The sequence below is a fragment of the Humulus lupulus genome, chromosome 9, assembly GCF_963169125.1.
Source record: "Humulus lupulus chromosome 9, drHumLupu1.1, whole genome shotgun sequence".
Classification (NCBI taxonomy): domain Eukaryota; kingdom Viridiplantae; phylum Streptophyta; class Magnoliopsida; order Rosales; family Cannabaceae; genus Humulus; species Humulus lupulus.
Window position 1 is genome coordinate 168,392,922 of NC_084801.1, and position 9,252 is coordinate 168,402,173.

Sequence of the window (9,252 nt, forward strand, 5' to 3'; positions counted from 1 at the left end):
GGTGGAGTACGTTGCCAGATGCTTAACCTGTCAGCAGGTGAAAGCTGAGCATCAGCGACCAGCAGGGTTGCTTCAACCTTTGGGTATTCCTAAGTGGAAATGGGAGGACATTACTATGGATTTTGTGGGAGGTTTACCCAGGACAGTGGGGCTTCATGACTCGGTGTGGGTGATAGTGGATGGATACACCAAGTCAGCCCATTTTCTTCCAGTGAGGTCGACATATACTGTGGATCAGTATGTTGAGTTGTATGTGAGGGAGATCGTACGTCTCCATGGGGTTCCTAAGTCTATAGTGTCAGACCGGGATCTTATTTTTACTTCTACGTTCTGGGGTGGTTTGCAGAAGGCTTTGGGGAATCAGTTAAAGTTCAGTATGGCCTTTCATCCCCAGACTGACGGACAGTCTGAAAGAACGATCCAGGTATTAGAGGATATGCTCAGAGCGTGTGTGATTGACTTTGAGGGTTCATGGAGTAACTATCTTCCGTTGATTGAATTTTTGTATAACAATAGTTATCAGTCAACGATTGGAGTGGCTCCCTATGAGATGTTGTATGGGAGGAAGTGTAGATCACCCATTCATTGGGACAAGATGGGTGAGAGGAGATATTTGGGCCCAGATATGGTTCAAAGGACAAGTGAAGCTATAGAGAAGATCCAGGCTAGAATGCTCGCTTCTCAGAGCAGACAGAAAAGCTACGCTGATCCTAAGCCTAGGGACGTGGAGTTTCAGGTTGGGGACCACGTGTTCCTTCGAGTTTCACCTCTGCGTGGGGTGAAGAGGTTTGGAAAGAAGGGCAAGCTAAGTCCTAGATTCATTGGACCATTTGAGATCCTGGAAAGGATTGGTCAGGTGGCTTACAGATTAGCTTTGCCACCATCGTTGTCTGGAGTTCATGACGTATTCCATGTTTCTATGCTCCGGAAGTACGTCTCAGATGTGACTCATGTGTTGAGGTATGAAGATTTGGAGTTACAGACAGATTTGGCTTATGAAGAGCAACCAGTTCAGATCTTGGATCGGAAAGATATAGTATTACGGAACAAAACGATTCCTCTTGTTAAAGTGTTGTGGAGGAATAGTAAGGTCGAGGAGGCGACCTGGGAGCTTGAGACAGTGATGCAGGATCAGTATCCTGAGTTATTCAGGTAAATTTCGAGGACGAAATTCTCATTAGGAGGGGATAGTTGTAACGACCCAAATTCGCTAATAAGGCTTAAGGGCCTTGATTAGTGTGCCTGGAGGGCATAATGGGAATTATGTGTGATTTTAATGAGTAAAATGCATGATTAATGATTTAAAGCATGTTATATGACTATTTGAATATTTGAGATGCATGACTATGTGTACTAGTATGCATGTAGGCCCTGATTAGGTTAGAAGGGCATAATTGTAATTTTGTCTTGTTGTGGGCATAACTGTATATATATATATGTGATAATTGTTGAGACCACATTATTATGTGGATATATCTGTGACTCGAGATGATCCTAGTGAGCAGAATAGCGAAAAAGTCATGGCGGGGATTTATACCCGGCTCGGGGTGAGCCTGGGGGTATAAATGGAAATTTAGTGAGTATATTGGAGTCTATTTTGACATCGAGGAATATAATTGGTGATTAATTAAGTATCGGGGAGTAAGCGGGAAATATTAGAGACACTCGAGGAAATTAGCGGGAAGTGGGTAAAATGACCAAAATGCCCCTAAGTGGATTAAAGGTTTAAAATTAGAAGGGAGGGAATAATGGTCATTTGGCCTTTTAGAGATAGGTATTACTGAAGCTTTATGCCCAGTGGAGTTTGTAGAATGTACTAGAAGTCTGAAAAGAAAAGAAAGGAAAAGAAAGGGAAGAAAACAGGGTTGTTTTCCTAGGAGTCGGTTGGTGATCTCCTTCACCATTTCTGGGTGTTTTCTTGGAGCAAAACTCAAAAGGGAGCTAGGTTAGGATGAGCAACAGGAATCCTGAGCTAGGCTTGAAGAGTTGGAAGAGCTTAGCAAGAACACACCATCACTTGAGGTAAAATTTTGTAGTTCCTTCAGTTCTGGTTTTGGTTTTTAGCTAAGGTACTTAAGCTGAGTTGATGGGGAATTCTAGGGAAGTTGGAGCCAAGGGTTGAGGAAGAGCAAGCTAAGGAGGTCTAGAGGCGACTTTGATCTATGGTTATGATTAGGTGAGTGCTAAGGCTCGAGAGGGATCGTGCTCAAGGAGTCAAGTGATCAAAGCTAGCGAATCTAAAGGTAAGAAAACTGCACCCGGTAATGTGTTTGTGAAGGGACTAAGTGCTCCCGATATCTGTATAATGTCAATGATGGTATTACGCCATGGGACATGTGATAGCGGCCTAAGGGTGCCGTACACAATATTTGCGCACAGGGCGCGGCTTGGCCACTGGTAGCCGAGGACAGCTTAAATATTCACTGAGCTCGGTTTAAGCGGGCCGGAGTCAGTGGGATAACGGAGGGTGCGGCCTGAGGGCGCTAACCCTAGTTATCATTTGTAAATTGATATATGATATGCGTTGATATGTTAATATGCTGAATAATTGGTTAATCTGAATGTTTATATGATTGAGAACATGTTTATGCAATGTGAGATATTGGATTATCTGTTGATTGCTTATGCTCTGTTATTGTGTTTTCTTGCTAGGCCTTGCCTCACGGGTGCTACGTGGTGCAGGTAAAGGAAAAGGCAAGTTAGACCAGTCCTGAGATGGAGAGCTGCGGGGCTGAATGTACATAGCCGGCTGTTCGGTCGCCATGGCCGAGGAGTGGATCAGGACAGAGATTGCCTAACTGTCTGTTTTGCCTTATTATGGCTAATGCTGTATTCAGTTCTTGAATCTTTTGTAAATGGTTTTAATCTTAACATTTTTGGGATCCCATGTAAACAGGAAATGTTTCTTATAAGAAATGAGACCTTTGAGACCAAAACATTTTAACCCTAGTTCCTTTATAGTTTCAGTACATGTTCTTAATTAAACGACTTGATTAGCAAGTATAGCACTTTTATAACAGACAGTGTAACGGTCTTGGCTATCCAGGGCGTTACAGGTTAACAGGGCCCCGCTTCCACACCCTACCCAAAAGTACGAGGGTGACGCGTTCGAAGCAGAGGATTACCACACTCTGCTTCGACACCCCGATACCATCAAGATGATCATGAGATATTATTCTATTAGAGACAAGTGCCTCATCTGTCTCTATTTGGAGTTTGAGAAGGTGCGTCGTAGCGTCAACAGCCTGGGTGCCTGGAGCCAGCCCACCTGATGACAGGGGCTACCCTACCCCTTAAATAATATTTTGTGAACTTCCTGAAGTTCGTGGGGATATCCTCTTTCCAATTTTCTCCCAACGGCTACAGAGTGCTCGTGGGGATGTACATTCTGTACTTGAAGCAAAAATAGCCCGAGCCTTCGTCGGCGGAGATCCTTTACTTCTACAGCTTCCGCATTACTCCTTGGAAGAAGAGCTCCAAGCGAGACAGGTATTATGCCCTGGTGAAGTATGCGGCCTCGTCGCTCGACTATAAGGCTCCTCACCATAACAAGAATCATTCTCGGGACTACAAGGATGCCTTCTTCTTCACGGATGGCTTCCCGACCCGTAACAACTCGACCCTAATTCTTGACTTCACTCGAGTTGGTGAGTATCTTCCCGAACACGCTATCCTTTACCTTATTAAGACTTTTCTGTATTCGATACTCAGTCAATTCCTTTTGAATAGGTCCTTTCTGCCGAACCCACTATGTCCAACTCTTCGAGGATCATCTCCAGGCGATGAAGGCTCTCCCGACTAAGATTTTGTTGGGAATTGTGCCCTGAAAGCATATGTAGTAGACATTGTTTTAAGAAATAAATAAATTGAATTTGTTATGCATATATTTTATAGACTATATTATTCTGTGATAATATTAAGGAAATATCAGAAAAATTCCTAAGTTCATATATGTGATCTCAACCACGTATTGGTACGAGAGATTGTGTTTGAGATAAATGAACTTGAATAGTTCGCAGTAAAATAAAGTTATGGAATATTTTGATTAAATACTACAAGTACATGTACTTTATATATTAGAGAATATATAGAACTGGACCAGATATGTTTATTAATACTTAGTTAAATATCGTTTCGAAGTATTAATTAAATATATCAATTGATGATCATATACAAATAGATCTTAATCCTGAAGTTACTATGAACTCCTATTTATGTTATATGAGTTCTTTGATTCACTCGTTAGGGTCTGTCAAAATGATAAGGCTAGAAACTTTTGTTTTGGGAACTCATTAAATGGCTGAGGACATAGTATACAGATATGGAATCTATACATTCTCGTAAGAGATTGAATAATGGCTCTCTTAAGGGTTGGCTTTTGGGACTGAAATGTTATTGAGCTCAAATTCATAATTTAGTCATGAATTAACCATCACTAGTAAAGTGAATGGTACTTAAGGAAACAAAATATAATTAAAAGGGTAAAACGGTAATTTTATTCCCAATTAATTATGAACCATTATTGGAGGGTTATTTTGTATTAATGATTATATCAATGGACACTTTATTATTATAAAGTACTCAGTAAATGAAATGTCTATAATTACAATAGTGCAGTCTCATATTTATAGTGGAGTAATCATGAGATTATTTAATTAAAGAGTTTAGTTAATAATCTCAAATTTATTGGAGCTTGGAATTATAAGTCTATAGGTCCCCACAACGGCTCTATCAATAATATTCAAGGCAAGAGTTGATATAAAGAGAAAAATGGTTAAATGACATATTTAAGAAGAAATTTGTTCTTCGCGCCAAATATGCAATTATGTGATAATAGTGATTAATTAATTAATTAATTACAAATTAGTTGTAATTAACAAAATTAATTATTATATAATTTTTTAAATTATATTAAATAATTAATTAATTATAATTTTCGAAATTATAATATAATTAATATTTAATTTTTAAAATTAGTATTAATTAAAATTGGTTTTAATTAATTGGTAGAATTAATTAAATATCTTTATTTGAGTGGGAGATAATAATTTGAGAAGTTCAAATTGGATTTGAATATAAAAGATTGGTATTTATTCAAATAATTAATTATATTTGATAATTAGTTAAAAAAGATAATAAATTCAAATTTGAATTAATTATTAAGTTGTTGGATTTTATCTAATAAGGTAGTTTGAATAAATAATTAAATAATTGTGGAAAAATCAAATAACCTTAAAATATATGGTGCTACATGACACACACAGTCCCTGGACTGTGTGTGGCATGAGCCATATATTTTTCACTTTTATTTATTTAATTAATGAAAAATTCAAAAGTTATTTTTTTGATATTTTCATTAATAAGATAATTAATTAATTAAAAGATAAATGGTAAATTGGTTACAGATTTATTTTTAAAATTTGAATATTTTCTATTTAAGTCAGACTTATCAGAAAATAAAAATATTCATTCTGAAGAAGACAAAATTATTCGATCTAAAGAAAAAGAACGACACTTTTTTATCTCTTCCAGAAAAAGATATAGAACCAATCTCAGGCATGTTCTCTTGATCTCATGTGTTGAGTACACCAAGTTGAATAAGAAATACACCATCATTTATTCTCTAAGTGCCCACACACTTCTTGAGGTGTAGAGAACGTTGTGGAAGATCTTGGTGTGAGTACTTGGGAGCAGCTTGGATAGGAAGTTCGTTCAAATTACAAATAGATAGCAAGGACACTTGATCGGCATCAAGAGGTATGTTTTCTATTCTTTTCTTGCTTATGATTAATGTATGTATATTAATGGATCCGCATATTTAAAGGTAGTTTAAATATGTTACAAAAAAAATTGTTGTACACTGGACCAACCCACCACCATTCTGCTGCGTATTAGGAAACTCGTTCCTAAATGATTTGGACCTTAGCGTCCTGGTAACAGAAGCAAACCTCATTAGGTCAGGGTTTCTCAGCGTAGAACAACAAATCAGCAACCTGGAGCTGACCAAGTACCGCCAGTCCAATTGGCGTCCCGTCACATCAGCTACATAGACGAGTTGGCCAAGAGGGCGTTACAAAAATGGCTGGCGAACGCGCACGCTGTGGAGGAGGCCCGAGAGGCGCAAGGGGATCGAGAGCTTGAGGAAGAGATTCAAGCAAGGATGGAATCTTCCCACCTTGACTTAGGTAAATCACCTCTCACCCTGTCTTACGCTTCCCGAGTAGGTGATAGGATAAATCCCGAGCACGTTTGGGCTTCTCCAGCCCTCCTCCATTTTTGTCAAATTTCACATTGGCACTGGACTAGGGAAGAATTCCAGGATTATATAGATTTAATAGACGTGTATCTCCACCACCCGAGGAGGCAGTTAACTTCTCAGGGCTTCATACCTCTAGACCGAGTGAAGTCTTTCAACTCGAGCTGGTTTTGCCAATATGGTACCAACATTAGTTGTGAGGTTGGGAGTAGAATAATACACCCTCGTTGCTTGCACCAAGGCTCAACTCACGGTGGGCCTCCAAGTAGCCTATGTTATTGCACTACCCTGTTGTGTAGAATGTATGCTAACTGTTTAATTTTCTCATGCATCTCACATGGGATTGGCAGACATTGCCCGGTCTGCTTTAAGGTTAGGAGCACCCCCAAGCTCCTCGGTGGGAGAGGGGTCATCACGTCCTCGAGAGCAAACCAAACCGTCTCCTCTGGCCAAGAGGTAGAGAGTCTCCACTCCCCTTGTGGAGGTCCTTGCAGATGACTTGCCCCTGGTTGTGGAGATCCTTTCCTCGCCCGAGTCAGACGAGGCCGTTCAAGAGCCAAGGCAAAAGGAAATCTCAAAATCAGACCAAGGGTCGGTCCAAGACTTGGAGTAAGAGGCGGTGCCACCTTAAATCTGTCTCCTGGTGTACCTCGAGAGGTATGAGGGGGCCTTGCTAGAGCAATACGAGAATATGCTTCAACACTTTGAAGCGAGGTTGGAGGAGGGGAACAAGGCCTTACACGAGACAGTCGATGCCCTTCGCCAACTCAAGCCACCCCGAGAGAAACCCATCGTCCCTCTGATTGGTCAGGCTGAGCTGGAGACCTTGTTCTCCGCCAAGATAGGGGAGATCGTTGCTCCTCTCGCAGCCGAGCTCCTTCAGGGGGTTAGCTCCACTATGTGCGAGTTGACCGCCCGAAGCTTCTCCCAACTAGGCGACAGTAACGAGGCTTCTCTCGTGGCCTCGTGTTTATACGCCTCTGTCCATGTAAGTTACTCATTCCCACGCTTGAATTCAACTCAACAAGGTTTTATTAGGCTAACACTTTCCCTCTTTTTACTTTTTTGTTTTGCACTCCGCCTTGCCTTGCCAGCACCTAGGAGACATTGTGATGGAGAAATTGTACACACTCCAGAAGTCACAGGACAAAATTGCCACCCTTAAGGAGAAAGTGAAAGGCCCTCGGGAAGAACTTGCCTGTGCCAAGGCCGCCCTCGAGGCCGAGCGAAAACGCTCTTGGGAGCTTGAGGAAGCTATCCAGAAGGTTGCCGAGGACATGCAATAGGACAAAGAGGAGACGAAGGTGGCTATTGGGATCATGCAGCAACCCCTGGAGGAGGCTAAGAAGGCCACAGCTGAGGTCGCCCGAGTGGTCCTGAAGAACTCCAATTTCATAAGCAGGTTAAGGAGGCTGTCGACCGAGCTGAACTAGCAAAGAGAAAGGCCCTCCATGCCATGGAGTTGAATAGGTCCACTCGGTGTTAGGTGGAGAATCTTGAAAGAGAAACCGAGACCATCGTCTAGGATGCCTTCTACGTGGCCTGGTATCACAACCAAAACATGAACTTGGATTTCACTAGGGAGCCCGAGAAGTATAGACTCCTTTTCAATGACCGCCTCTGAGCGATCCAGGCTGCAAAAGTGACTCCATCTACTGAGGCGACCCAAGTGGATCCAACGACCGAGGTGACTCCCCCTGCCAAGGCCACTCAACCAATTGAGGTGACTCCAGATGCTGAAACGGCCCAGGAAGAGGGTGCCCCGAGTAGAGATCCGATCATAGAACTGGTGGCAGAGGTCCCCGATGACTGATTACAATTTTTACACTTAGGCCTGCGTGTCATAAACTTATAGAGGTATAGACAAAAAATTGCTCGAGCCCCCGAGCATAGTTGTAATTATTTTCCCGTTTAAGATTTATGTAGCTTGCCTTGCTTTTTATTTGGTTTGGTTCTATGAATTCACCGTAGCTTAAATTGCCACGAGAATAAGCACTCAAACCGTTTTATACACTTGGTTCTATAAATTCAATGTAACACGAATGTCACGAGAATAAGAACTCAAACTGTTTTAAAAGTGGTTCCAGCGTTTAGTCTCTTGTAGGCCCATAGTCCTAGAAGTAACTTTGACGTGAAATTTACCATTTGTCCTAACTCAGTGTCCTATACCTCTGCAATACAAAGATTCAGGCTTTTAGGGGTCCTTGCACGTGAAGCCACCTTCCCCCGTTTGTATCTCACAAATTAGGATTTAGTTATTACTCCCCGGGTGCGCGCTGTCCTTGGGAGGTAGCTTGAATTCTTAAGTCTGAATTATACTAGGTTTTTTAGCTATGGGATATAGTGACATTAGGGGCGCTTCGCTCATTGACTAGCCAAGCTCCCCATGTCACAGATTTCTCGAGGCCAAGTATAGGGTTCTCGACCACTCGTTCGTATCTCGAGATCAAGAGACTTGGTTAGAGCTCCTCGGGATCGGTGTCCATGGGAGGTGACAAAATTCTATTCTCGCGCTACTTGGGTCATCTAGCTTCTAGGTGCTAAGCTCAATTCTGCCTGGAAAAAGTTTCCTTCTAGGCTAGACTTGACTAATTTCCTAGGATTTTCTAATCTCGGGATGGCGACACTAGGCTTACTCCTCTTGACGAGTTTAGTTTCCTAGGTCGTTCCTTGTGAGGCGTGATGTTTACCTAACTCCATGCCCCCCAAATGATTGGAGACTAGTCTGCGATCACTTGTCCAGGCGAGCAGGTGCTCTTACACAACAGTAATAGAATATAAAGTAAACCAAGGAATATAAGCAAACAATAAATTTCTTACCTTGTTTTAGATACACGATTTCCATTACATGTGCCCGAAGGCTACAGGGGGTATTACAGAAATAGACAATGTTTGTTGCTTATATTACTGGTAATACCGACGAAGAAGCTCGACATTCCAAGCGTGAGGAATTAGCTCCCCACTTAGTTGAGATAACTTGTATGTTCCCAGACACA